The sequence below is a fragment of the Chelonoidis abingdonii genome, chromosome 10, assembly GCF_003597395.2.
Source record: "Chelonoidis abingdonii isolate Lonesome George chromosome 10, CheloAbing_2.0, whole genome shotgun sequence".
Classification (NCBI taxonomy): Eukaryota; Metazoa; Chordata; order Testudines; family Testudinidae; genus Chelonoidis; species Chelonoidis abingdonii.
The window spans coordinates 69,722,361-69,736,428 of record NC_133778.1 but is presented as its reverse complement, the minus strand read 5'-3'; the positions used below and the strand labels follow the sequence as shown (position 1 = coordinate 69,736,428).

Genomic DNA, 14,068 nt, shown 5'->3' with positions numbered 1-14,068 from the left:
CTTTTTTTTTAAAAAAATGAATAAACTACAGACATCAATAAAGACATCCAGAAATCCTAACATTATAGGAAAACAGAAATTTTCAGTCCACTCAATCATCTTGAACCACTTCATTCTGGTCAAACATAGCCGAACCTCTCTTAGAGGACAGGAAGTTACATACCTCATCAAAAAAATCAGCAAAGCTGTATTTCCAGTCTTGTGGGATAAAACAGAACCTGTCAGGAAAAGATAGCATATAACAGTTCCTCTTTAAGACGATGAAATCTTTGTCCTGGGCTTGTGTTTAGCTTCATAACTTAAATTTGGAGCCTTGGAGGGAAGTTGATTATTTTTGCTTCTTGGTTTGTTGTAAAACCTTCTCTGTAACATAGATGGAGCAAAAAACAACTAGAAGTGTTTGACAAAGATCTAATGCATCAGCTATTAAAATCTGTATCTCCCCAGTCTTTATATACTGGAGTGTTTCCCCATGTAATAAAACTAACCAACAAGCAAAAAGCATTGAAAAGCTACATAATTAGTTTTGTTTGTCACAGAATAACAGATAATGGACAGGAACGGATATCTTCTTTACAGTTTACTAGCTTTATGAGAAAAAAATAAATACATATGCTATATGAGTTCTGTTTCCTCCATCATCATCAATGACGACACCTCCATTGTTATGCTAAATAGTTTCCTGTTAGGGCATTATACCAACCAGTAGGCAAACTAGGGCAGCTGCCTAGGGCGCCAAGTGGTTGGGGGTGCCAAAAAGCACGCTCGGGGAGGTGGTGGAGTGGAGGTGAGCTGGGGCAGGGAGGCACGGGGAGGCCTGCCGCCAGCAAGTAACTGGGAGGAGTGTGCAGGGGAACCCCTTCCCGCCCCAGCTCACTCCACTCCGTCTTCTCCCGTGAGCACACCGCCCCTGCTCTAATTCTCCTCCCCTCCCAGCTTGCCACGCCAAATAGCTAATTGATGCCGCAAGCCAGGGAAGCGGTAGAAGTGGAGCAGCACTGGCATACTCAGGGGAGAAGGCAGAGCGGAGGTGAGCTGGGGCAGGGAACTGCCGCAGTGGGGGCTGCCCAGGCAGGGTGGGGGGAGGAGAGCTGCCGGGGCAAGGGGGCCACAGGGCTAGGAGTTGCCGCAGGGGGGCTTCCCGGCTCTTCCTGCCCCTGCTCCACCCCAGCCCTGCCCCCACTCTGCTGAAGACTGCAGCCAGGCCTAACCCTGCACTCACCACATGGTAAGTGGAGTGACCCAGCCCCAGCCTGGTCTGCTCCCCTGGCTCCCAGCCATGCCCCCTTCCTCCTCCCCCTAAGCCTGGGAGCCAGGGAAGCAGAGCAGGCTGTGGCTCCAGGTCTCCGTGGGGTGGGGGGGCGAGGCACTGACTACTTCCTGCAGGAAATGGAGTGACCCAGCCTCAGCCTGCTCTGCTCCCCTGGCTCCCAGCCATGCCCCCTTCCTCCTCCCCCTAAGCCTGGGAGCCAGGGAAGCAGAGCAGGCTGTGGCTCCAGGTCTCCGTGGGGTGGGGGGGCGAGGCACTGACTACTTCCTGCAGGAAATGGAGTGACCCAGCCTCAGCCTGCTCTGCTCCCCTGGCTCCCAGGCTTGGGGGGCTGGGAGCCAGGGGAGCAGAGCAGGCTGGGGCCGGGTCACTCCGCTTCCCGCAGGAAGTGGCCTGTCCCCCACTACCCCGGATGTTTTGGGTCACTCCCCCCTCCCACGGAGGCCTGGGGCAGGGCTCCACACAGGCCCCCCACCCATGGAGTCCTGGGGCCAGCCATCATGGAATAGGGATTATAAATTCTAATTCTAGAGTATGAGACAATATAGTCATGTAACGTTTAAGAAAAAGTTTTGTAAATGAGTGCCAATAGTTCATGGATTAGGGACCCAATCTTATAGGGTTCCAGGAGCTTCTGTATAGATTATTTAGGTTAACCTTTCTAGCTACCCAATGGGTCTCAGTGCTCAGTATAGAAGATACCATTAGAGATGCTTAGTTTTGCAGTTCTCAAACTCTGGATTTGTGTATCCAGAGATAACATCCTTGTTAACAGCAAAAATGGTTTTAAAACAAATAAATAAATATATAGAAGTGAGAAATGACAGACCTCAATCCTATTGTCCTTCTGCAAATTTGTGTATAGAGAGTGAATCCCTTACCCCAAAAGTTCAATGAATAGAAGATTATTGGCGATGGAATAGATCTGGACAAAGAAAAGAAGTGTGAGAAAGGAGGAACAGGCAGTAGAAACAAAAGTGAAACTGTTTGAGCAGCATATTTCAGAAGTCTTGATGTGTTTTTGAGTGTAGCCTTCATTGATTTGAGATCTACCATACCATTCTCTCACTAGAAAGGAAAACCTAAAATGGCAGCAGACCATAAGAGAGACCCAGTTTGGGAATATTGCAATGAAGTTCCTCTATCTGTGGGTAAGACAAGCATGTGTGCAAAATGCAAACAGCGCAACAGAATTGCAAGGCCTGGTTACCCAAATGAAACAACATAATGAGAAGTGTTCCTTCTCAGGAGGAAGCTGTGTTGAAGATGATGAAAGGAACATGTAGGATCTTCAGGTTGGTAAACTTTTTTACTTCATACTTTCTTCTTAAGGACTGCCTGTCTTCCTTCTGGACTATTCTTGAATTCTCATGTTTGAGCAAAAAAAATATAGTTATTACTCTCTGGCACTATCATTTTAGATGCAGTTGTGATAAAAAATAAATAGCTGAAATAGGCAGATCTTCCTTTTACAATTTCACCTTTAAAGGAGATCTGAGTGTCAGTGAATGCAATGAGTAAAACTAAATAAGCAGTATGGTAATAATTAAATAACTGGATTGACTTATTTTGTTTATGAGAATCCATCTTCAACATACAGGATTCTGAAGACTATCCACCTTCAAGATCGCCATCATTTTCTATAGTTCCCACGTTATCTGCCAATGATAGGGTTTCAGTCACATCATGTATATCACATAACCACAGTATATCACCTGTAGCAAAAAGAAAAAAAAAATCTCCATCATCCAGAAACAACCATAGATAAATTTGTGACAAGAACCAGCAGATTACAAAAAAGAGGTAACTGATGAAAAAATTGCCAGGTTTGTTTATGCAACAAACTCTCCTTTCCGTATGATTGAGAACCCACACTTCATTAACATGGCTCAGTCATAAAGACCAGGATACAGTCCACCCAATAGAGCAGATGTTGCAGGTGAATTGCTGGATAAATTGTATGAAAGAGAAACTGAGCAGTGTGCAAAAGGTCTAGAGGGGGAAATTGTTAAACTGAGTCTTGATGGGTGGAGCAATGTCCACAATGATCCTGTTGTATGTGCTTGTGTGACAACAGAAGAAGGGAATGTCTTCCTTACAGAAACAATTGATATATCTGGAAATCCACACACAGCAGAACACTTAAAAGAAATAGCAGTAAATGGTATAACAAACTATGAAAAAAATTCAAATGTTTAGTATGCAGCTTGTCACAGACAATGCTGCAAATATATCCACGATGAGAAGAAATTATTCTGAAGAGATTCCCAAGCTAATGACATACAGTTGCAGTGCTCATTTGATGTACCTTCTAGCCAAAGACTTCAGTGTTCTAGAAATAAAGGTTAATGTTGCTGAAATTGCAAAATACTTCCATAACAACCACTTTGCAGCAGCTGCTCTGAAAAAAGTGGGACGAACCAAGCTAACTCTCCCACAAGATATGCGACTGAACTCAGTAGTGGACTGTTTTGAGCACTATATCAAGAACTGGCCTAATCTGATGAAAGTTTGTGAACAAAGTCATGAAAAAATAGATGGCACTGTCACAGCCAAAGTTCTCAACATTGGGCTTAAGAGAAATGTTGAACACATGCTGAGTACGAAATTTCTGAGGTGACAAAATGCAGGAATAGCGTTTTTTGATGTTTTTTTCGGCTGTTGATTTTGGAAGGACTGATGAGATCTTGAGAGAATATGCAATGACAGAGGTATGTCACTACGGATTATTCCGATTTTACATAAGTTTTTTTAACACGGATTGTATAAAGTCAGGTGCACACGGCACACTGAGCACATTATTTCGGCGCTGGCGTCATGTACTGAGCAGCGTCGATTTCCAGAGGTTGCACTGGTGGGTAGCTTACCTGTAGTTATCCATGCTCCCAGAGTCTCCCCGCCATTGGAATTCTGGTTGAGATCACAAGCTAAAAACAGTGTTGTGGGTGATTCTGGGTAAATGCATCACTCAATCCTTTCCACGATAGCATCGGCAGACACCACATTTGCGCCCTTTTTCCTGGCAGACGCATAAGCATGGCAACCATGCAGCCCGTTTAGCTTTTGTCACTGTAAAATATGTGTACTGATGCTGCGACAGACGCGGTAGCGTGCTACACAGCAGCATTCATTTGCCAACTCAGCAGACGACGGTTAAGAATAGCACGTTACAATTGGAATTGGAGATGATGGTTATTAGTCCTTTTGTACTGTCTGCTGGTGTGGTTCGTCCTGGCTGGCCTTGCTGAGGTCAGCCGGGGCACATGGACAAAAAGGGAACGCTCCTCAGGTCATCCTTTTTATTTTTAAAACAGAGAGTCAGTCGCCTAGAATTATGGGGCAAGTATACTAGAGAACCAGAGAGACAGCGCCAGTCAGAGCCCCAGAGATCCCGCAGCAAATATGATGCATTCTAGGGGGTGCGCGAACAACATCATGCTTCCCTCTTCCTCAACTCCTGGCTACTTGTGAGATGTCTCCCTATTGTATGATGAAGTTAAGAATGCAGAATAAGAACACTGACTTTTTAGTGAGATGAATGAGGGGAGGAGCTCAGCTGCTGATAGTCCAGGCGTACAGATTTCTCATTAGACATGAAGGGGGAGGGGCGCTCAGCCCTAGTTTGATGATGAGAGACGGTTTTCAATTCCTTTGCACCGTCGTGCAAGGAAGATCATGAGTCATTCATTGTTGCCCAGGCGCCTCCAGCACAACTCACGAGGCCGAGCAGGAGATCATGGATGTGAGGCCTAGTTTTCCCTTTTGCAACTGTCTGACCGTGAAGAAGGGGGGGGTGTGCGTCTGCGTGCAGCACAGTACAGCGCATGCAGTACAATAATGTGATGGAAAAAAGGTGAGAAATGATTTTTCTGTTTCTTCAGGCGAGGGGGGGAGTATGTGATGAGATATACCTGAAGAACCCGAGACAAACGTTTTTGACTTCAGCATGAGAGCTCAGCAAGAATGCAAATGCTTTTCGAGACTGCGGGGAACTGTGGGAATGCTGGAGTCCAGTCTCTCCCTCCCTCCTGAGCTTCCATTTGATCTTTGGCTTTCTGTTACGGTGCCACGCAGCACTGTGTGAGTCCCTGCTGTGGCTTGTCTGGAGATTTTTCAAACGCTTTGGCATTTCGTCTTCTGGAACAGAAGTCTGATAGACGATTGTCTCCCATAAAGCAATCAGATTCAGTTTACTGTACAGTCTGTGCTGATCAGCGCTCCAAGCTGGGCAAAGAAAGTGAAACGAAAAGTAGTGCGGGGCTTCCTGGCTATGGCAGTGCATCTGAGTCAGATTGCTGTCCAAGTCGCACGAAATGGTGCACTGTGGGATACGCCGAGGCAATACCGTGATTGCGGCCACACTAACCCTCATCCGACATGGCAATACCGATTTCAGCGCTACTCCCCTCGTCGGGAAGGAGTACAGAAATCGGTTTTAAGAGCCTTTTAAATTGATATAAAGGGCTTCGTTGTGTGGACGGGTTAAATCGGTTTAATGCTGCGAAATTCAGTATAAACGGGTAGTATAGACCAGGCCAGAGTTAAATTACAAGCATTAAAAAAAACAAAAACAAATGGCACAAGCACTATCTCCAGCTCATTTTCTTGCAAATATTCTCAATTCTTTGTACAAGGGTCAAACCTTAACTGCTGAAGAAAAGGAGTTGGCTATGACATGGCCATCCAGCAATCGTCCCTCCATAATGCCAACTATAATAAACTTCAGAACTAAGGGTGAACCATTCAAGAAATATATGTTTGCTGATGATGTTTTAAAGGAAGTTGCACCAGTGAACTGGTGGAAGTCACTTAAGCGCTTGGATTCAGATACTATTGAAGTGATAATCTCACTTTTAACTGCAGTAGCTTCTTCTGCTGCTATAGAAAGAATATTTTCTTCCTTGAGACTAATTCATTCCAAATTGAGAAGTCATTTGGGACCTGAAAAGGCAGGAAAACTTGTTTTTCTTTTCCAGATTATGAACAGACAGGAAAATGAAAGTGAAGATGACTGAGTTAGCTGCAGAAGCCAATATTTTAAGTTTCTTGTGTTGACCTGGCTGACAGACGATTTAATTTGGTTTTGTTTTTTAAATACTTCATTAACTATTTTAGTTAACAATTTTAACAAAAACATACCTGATTTTAAAAAAACTTGAATGTTTAACTAAATTCAAAAATTCATATGCTTGTTTTGTTATGTTATATGTTTGCTGTTGAAGAAAAAAAAATCCAGAATACATAATGTTGTTTTAGTTAAATAAAACAATTTAAATGACTGTCTGGTGATGTTTTCCTCCTAATACAGCATGGTGAGAAAATCCTCTAAATATTAATGATTAACCTATTGAATTGGAGATAGTTCACCTCCCAATTACTTCATAAATATCTGCTTCAATTACCTTTGGTAAATGAAATAACCAAACAATCGTTCATTTTCTGATATAGTTGTAAAACTAATCTGAAAAGTTTTCAAAATAAATCACTTTAAAAATGTATAGTATGTACTGTCTAAAAATGAAACCTACATCTCTGGGTCGTGAAGTATATGTATTAAGGTAATAACAACCAACAAGAATTCACTTTTATGTAGAAAATCCATGATTAAATGAAGTCTTACTGACTAGTGATTTAAATCAAATCTACCCTGGAAGTGGGGGGAAGAAGATTGCAGCCTCCAGACTGTATTTCCTGAACTATTAAAGCATAACCAGTACCACCATATGAGGAGTCTGATCTTCAGAATAAGCACAGAGAGTAATTCCCATGGAAGCCAGTAACAACTGGCTTTAAGGCCAAAGTTCCCCCAGTTTGGATGTCTGAGCACATGCACTTTAATCCACATTTAGGCACCTGTGATTTTCACAGATGCAGAGAGCCCCTAATTCCCATTTAAGTCACTTCAGCATCTCAGAAACTCAAGCAACTGCTACATAGGTATCTAAATACAGATGCAGGTGCTGCTCCGTAGGCATTCAAGTTTCAAAATTATGGCCCAAATTTCCATTTCTTTTCCTTGATTCTATTCACAATGAAGCATTGACCAGACACCTTTCAAGATGTTTATTCCTAAACCATTGTTCTCACAGATGGAAGATTCCCTGATACATGGGGGTTTCAGATGTAAATAATGCACAAAGATGCTTTAATTAAATAAGCAGTCTGAGGGAGAAGCTTCTGTAGACCCTCTTAAAACCTTAAATCCTGCGAGCTGGATGAACAAAAGGTAGATTAGGCTCACATCTTAAATTCCAGTAACCCTGAAAAGCCTCAGTTAATAAATCACTGAGAGAAAGTTTCTCACAGAATCTCCCCCTCTACAGAAGTGCAAGCTAAATTTATTCCAGAATTTCAGGGTTTAATTTTCAGGGTTGCAGCTGTCTCCCTCATTGACTTCTAATCTCTGTGAATCAGGCCCTCAATTGTTTATTGGGGGCTTGATTCTACCCTCACTTACATCAATGCAACTCCATCACTGAGAGAGAGAGAGCGCGCACAGTCCCTGAGAATCTCCAAAGGCAGAAACAGTTGATAAATAGTTATGAACACAAAAAACTTTATTAGGCAAAATTTCCACTAATTTAAATGGGAGTTTTGCCTGCATCAGAACTGCTGGATTTAGCTCATTAAAAGACAAATGTCTCAATTCGTACCTTATGGCCTGTTTTATGAACAAAAAGTTATCAGCCTTTCAAGTTTGCAGTCAGAAATTAATGTTCAGCAACTCACTAATCAGACAAGTAACATCTTTATTCTCATCTTTGATATGGGTTCAGTTAGTATTTTATTCTATTTGTGGAGGCATTTATGTGCAGATAATTATTATAGACAGGCTCTCTACTGTAGTCAACAGTCCCATCCATGACTGCAGAGTCCAAGCCAGGATTTAAGAAGACCCCATAGTGTGACCACAGGCTGCACACTACAGGTTGTGCTTAATTTGTCTGGGAGGTTGGGTACCAAAAGGACGTGAGGCCAGTCTACACTAAAAATATTAAATCAACCAAGCTATGTTGCTCAGCAATTTGAACATTTCACACCCCTAAGCAATGTAGTTAAGCCAACCTAACCCCCAGTGTAGACAGCTGTAGGTTGATGGAAGAATTCTTCTGTCAACCTAATTACCACCTCTCAGAGGTGGATTAATTACAGTTATGGGAGAACTCTCCTGCCGCTGTAGTAAGTGGCTACCCTGAAGCACTACAGTGGTGCCGAGCTTAAGTGTAGGCATAGCCTAAATCAGGGCCAGTGCAACCATTTAGGTGACCTAGGCGATCGCCTAGGGCGCTAGGATTTGGGGGGCACCATTTTCTTTGGCAGTGACCGGGGTGGCCGGATCTTTGGCCGCCCCAGTCGCCGCCAGCATTTAGACGGAGGGAGCTGAGGCAGGGGAACGCGGGGAGGGTCACCTGCAGCAAGTGGGGGGTGGGAGGCAGCACGCAGGGGAACTCCAAGCCCCAGCTCACCCCTGCCCCATCTCCTCCCCGAGCATGCCATGGCTGCTTCACTTCTCCCGCCTCCCAGGCTTGCGGCACCTAAGCTGATTGGCACCGCAAACCAGGGAGGCGGGAGAAGTGAAGTAGCAACGCTGTGCTCGGGGTGGAGGCGGAGCAGAGGTGAACTGGGGCGAAGGGGGGGCCTTATGGTGGGGAGCTGCCGCATGGAAGGCGCCTGAGGGTGGGGGCTCGGGATGGGGGAGGGCGCAAGGTGGAAATTTCGCCTAGGGCGCAAAACATCCTTGCACCAGCCCTGGCCTAAATCCAGTGGCTTTGGCCTGTACATTCACAACAGATTACTCCTGCCTCGTCTCTGCTATGAGACATGTCAGTCCCAGGATATTACCTCACTCACCTTGCCTTGTTAGTATCTTTTATTGGACTAACTTTTGTTAGTGAGAGAGACGACCTTTCGAGCTTACACAGAGCTCTTCTTCAGATTCACTCTGTAAACTCAAAAGCTCATCTCCCGCACCAACAGAAGTTGGTCCAATAAAAGAGATTACCTCACCCACCTTGCCTCTCTTCTCTACTGTGAGACACATGAAGGCTCAAACCAAATCCCTGAGTCTGAACAACTGCTAACTGATGGAGCGGAGAGGGGCTCAGAATACAAATGTTGGCCCCAATCTCTCTAATGAGCTGGGCCCAAAACTCTGCATATACCCATCTTAGATGTATTTATTGTATGGCCTGCATCATCATAGCTCTAGCTGCTTGTTGATCCCATCGCTCCCAGCTTGAGGGTATTGGAACTCTCCCCAAATCCTCAACCCCATTTGCATCTGCAATTAGTTTTAGGAGGGTTCAGAAAGAAATTTGTAACTGTAGATGTATAATCTTTCTAGCACTGCACATGTAGCCTGCATGTCTTAGTTAGGGCTCTCAGTTGCCTTAACAGTAGAATCTCGGTCCAAAGGAAGCCCTATAGCTCTTGGTAAGAAAAACAAAACACCACACCCACCACCACAAACAGACAAACCTCCTCCCAAAACAGGGCTAGAACCAATAAAGAGTCATGCGTTAATTTCCGAAACCTATCCTGAGCAAATGGTAACCAGTCATGTGTTATTAAAGAATATTTTCACCTTCAGCATTACACAGGCTAGTCAGAGGAATCTTACTAGACCATCTCCTGCATCATATAGTGGGGCAAGAACATGTAGGGGGAGACACATCAAATGCTTGTAATAATAGAAAACCAAGTTCCAAACTTCCTTGGCAGCAGACCCTTTGAGATTTCCCTACAAGGCCAATAAAGATTAGGGTGAGGATATTAACCACAGTGAGCCTCTCACATTTACATAATATCCTAGCTGTGATGCTATAGTTGCACTGAAAGGAGTGAGCAGTATTACAGTAAGCCACACTAGCCCAGCATGTATCACATCCCCTTGTGGCAAACAGCCTACTATTGGTCCTAGCTAATGGTGTTACTTCTATAGCTCAAGTGATAGAGGGCTGAGCTATGGGGATGAATGTTCATATTCCATGAGGCAGGAGTTCATTATGGAAAGATTAGACTGAGTATTCTACAATAAAACTTAAATGCAGATAACTAATGCTCTAAAACAGGGGTCGGCAACCTTTCAGAAGGTTTTTATTCACTCTGATTTAAGGTTTCGTGCGCCGGTAATACATTTTAACGTTTTTAAGAAGGTCTCTCTCTCTAACTCTATAATATATAACTAAATTATCATTGTATGTAAAGTAAATAAGGTTTTTAAAATGTTTAAGAAGCTTCATTTAAAATTAAATTAAAAATACAGAGCCCCCCGGACCGGTGGCCACAACCAGGGCAGTGTGAGTGCCACTGAAAATCAGCTCATGTGCCACCTTCGGCACCCATGCCATAGGTTGCCTACCCCTGCTCTAAAAGTTCTCCCTGTATAGAGATAAGGAGGAAACAGTAAGCATAATATTGGGGTGGATCAAACTGAATATTACTGAAAAAATGTCAGGTGATAGAGAATTACTAGTAAATATACTATAGCTTAAGAGACCAAATATTCTCCCAATTCATATGACACTCCTAGACTCCACCAGTTATTTGTAAGTTTCCTAGCTGTGGGAGGGGAAAAGATCTCAAACCTGCAAACCAAAGTATGTTTAGCAAATACAGTAATAATCCAACCAGTGGGGAAAACCAGAGAAGGAAAATGTATCTGCAGGCTGGGAATTTATTGAACATTTAGATGCAAAATCTGCCCCTATCTTCAGGGCCAGAGGGGCCCCAATGGAGGGACCAGCATAGTTCCACCACCAAGGGGGAAAAGGGCAAATTTTGGGGAGCCACTGCAGAAGGAATGTATCTCCTTGCAAGTCACTTAGCCCAACTCAGCAGGGGCTCCTTGCTTGGAATAACTTAGGGGCAGGGGCAGGGGAAAGGGGAACCTAATATAGCATTTATCCTCCAGCCATTTCCCCTGTGGAGGGCATGTTCTAGGCTTTGGAGCAACTCTGCCACTGCTCTTCAGCCTTGGAAGGAGTATTTCTCTCACCCCGTCTAGACTAAGCGCCGTATCGGCGTGTTAAAATCGATTGCTCGGGGATCGATATATCGCGTCTGATCTGGACGGGATATATCGATCCCAGAGCGCGCTTAGATCGATTCCGGAACTCCACCAAAACAAACGGAGTTCCGGAATCGACATGGCGAGCCGCGCACATCGATCCCGCGCGGTGAAGACGGGTAAGTAAATCGATTTTAGATATTCAATTTCAGCTACGCTATTCTCGTAGCTGAAATTGCGTATCTAAAATCGATTTTCGCGCGTAGTGTAGCTGTGGCCTCCCTATGCATCTCCCTGCACCCAGCCAGAATACTTTGTCTGGGGACCTGATTTGCACTTTACAGACAAGGAACAGATAGCTTAGAAGGAGAAAGTACCCATTTTTGCATCAGGGATCTCCAGACTCTGCTAGTCAATTTCATGCTAGTCCATCCAGGAAGTGATGCCAAGCTAATGGCCAGATGTGTGCAGACAGGAGGTGGGAGGATTAAGTGGAAAAGAATTCCCAAGTGTGCTACTCTATGGCATGAAGCTAGAGTGCTGAGAAGTAATTTCCCCCTCCTCCCAGCAAGCTAATAATTTTAAGTATCCCATTCCCTTCTACCACTATTTATGCATTATATCTGAAGGAGATCAATGGAATTTAACCCCTGGGTGAGGCACTCAATGTAATTGTGATAGTATTGCTCAAAGCCCTAACAGTCCACAATATTACAATAAAAAAAGTCTTCTTAAAAATTCAAAGTACATAAGCATACTTTGGAAGAAACATTTCTATGTATCTGAATGCACACACTTTTTTAGGTGTTTGAGTGAAAGTAGTTGCAGTGGTAATTATAACCTAACCCACTGAAATCTGCTCTAGGCAAGTCTTTGCCGCTAGCAAACAGAAGACGTGTTTTTTTTAATTAATCATTGATAAGAGGATATGCTGTACTACCTGTTTTTCAAAATAATGAATTCCTGGTAATAGGGGCTCAGTCCTGCAGTCCCTTTTCATGCAGAACTTCATGGGAAGCCCTAAAGCTCTTGATAAGAAAACACCACAAAAAAACTTCCCCAAAAAATACAGGACCAGGACCAATAAAGAGCCATGTGTTAGTTTCTGAGATCTATCCTGAGCAAATGATGCACAGCTCCTATGAGAGTTTTGCAAGAGAAAGGACTTCAGCGATCACACCATTGCTGGAGAGGTCTGAATAATTTTGTGGGAAACCAAGACTCCAGTCTTCCAAGTGCTTAAGTACATGCTTCTCTACTTATGCATAGAAGTCCCTGTTGACTTCAATAGGACTACTCAAGTGTCCAATTCCTGTACATCAGTGTTTTGGCATCCAGGCCTGCTGGAGCATGAAGTGTATTTTTCTAACACTGCCACTGAGTACTAGGGTACATCCCTATGACAGATCCCAGATGGGGTAAATCACCCTTGCTCCATTGACTTCAATGCATTTTTTATTTCAATGGAGCTACAGTGTTTTACACCAGATGAGGATTTGCCAGTGTTTGTCTTCCTCCCCCAAACTTGGCACAAGAGCCTTCTTCCCTGCAGCTCCTGCCATGCGGAACACCTTTCTTCCTCAGCATCTCAAACCTCAGCTGAACACATCTCTTTATTCCCTCGTGTGAGTGCGCCACTTAAACGACACAATAGCGGGTTGAGACAGAAATCGCTCAGGGCAGCCTTTTGAAACACAGTTAGTATGAAAGAAGCTATTCACAAAATCCGACCGTGGCTCTAGGAGGAGTATGTGCTACTTTGTATGAAGGATGAGAATATAAAAATAAAGGGCATTGCAGTGTGCGTTAGGCAAGGAGGAGTTTTGACCTTCGCTCAGGACATTTGTGGACAGGGACTTTGCAACAAAATCCCAAGCGATGCAAAACAGCTTCAAGCTCTGCAATGTCGCTTCCTGTTGTCTCTCCCCCTCACTGTCACCTCGCGACTGGTTTCCAAACGGCCCCTCACACAAAGCTAGAACTGGGAGAAGGAAAAAGTTTTCATTCTCTCCCGTCCTCCTCTCCGCTCTAAACCTAGCCAGTGCATTTCACACAGTCTGTTTTCGAAACCGCTCCCACAGCCCCTTTATAAAACGCTGGGCAAACTGGTTTCCATAGGCAGGGAAATCAAACCATGCAGTACCACGCATTCACATGCGAGAGCTTTCCAAGGAGCTGCGAGCTCGGGACTGATCCCAGGCTCAGCTTGCTAGCGGCTGAAAGCACAGCGAGTTCGCCAGAAAGCTGGGCTCCTTCGCGTGCATCGACCCTGCTGCTGAAGCGGACCCGGTTTGCAAAAGTAATTTCCCATAAGGCCGAGTCTGCAGGCAGAGGAGCATTACCCCCGGCAGAAGGCGGCTCAGGCACAACCTGCTCCCTGGCTAACAGCCCGCGCCGGGCAATTTACAAGGTCTCTCCCCAGCCAGCAATAGAAGCGGGTGGCTCAGAAAGGAGCAGCGGCGAGAGCCGGGGAATGAATGAGCGAAGAGGGAGTTACTCACTGCGATCTGCCGCGGTTGCTCTGGGAAGCCTCCTGGGGGAGGGGGGGAGAGAGAGACCCGGAGGAAACTTCAGCCAACTCCCTTCCTTCTCCTGCAGAGTTCCTCAATGGCACCATCCAAGTGGGGGGTTTTAAGCTTCCCTGCCTCTCACAACAGCAAGAAACGTGGGGTCAGTTAATGCCTTGGCGTTAGCAGAAGCCTTATTAGGCAACGTGTGCACGGGTTTGGGCTGGGGAAGGCGGGTTTTGTGCGCGCTGGGAAAAAGTTTCAGACAGCCTGCTGCATATG

The 14,068-nt window shown here is 44.8% G+C and overlaps 1 protein-coding gene across 1 annotated transcript in view; it reads right to left on the bottom strand.

Annotated features, from left to right (window-relative positions):
* The window catches only part of MYLK (myosin light chain kinase), a 331,787-nt gene extending 317,763 nt beyond the window's left edge, over window positions 1-14,024 (bottom strand). The window contains exon 1 of the mRNA XM_032797034.2: window positions 13,781-14,024. The gene's annotated coding sequence lies outside the window, so the exon portion shown is untranslated. The remainder of the gene's footprint in view (window positions 1-13,780) is intronic.
* Window positions 14,025-14,068: the final 44 nt, after the last annotated feature.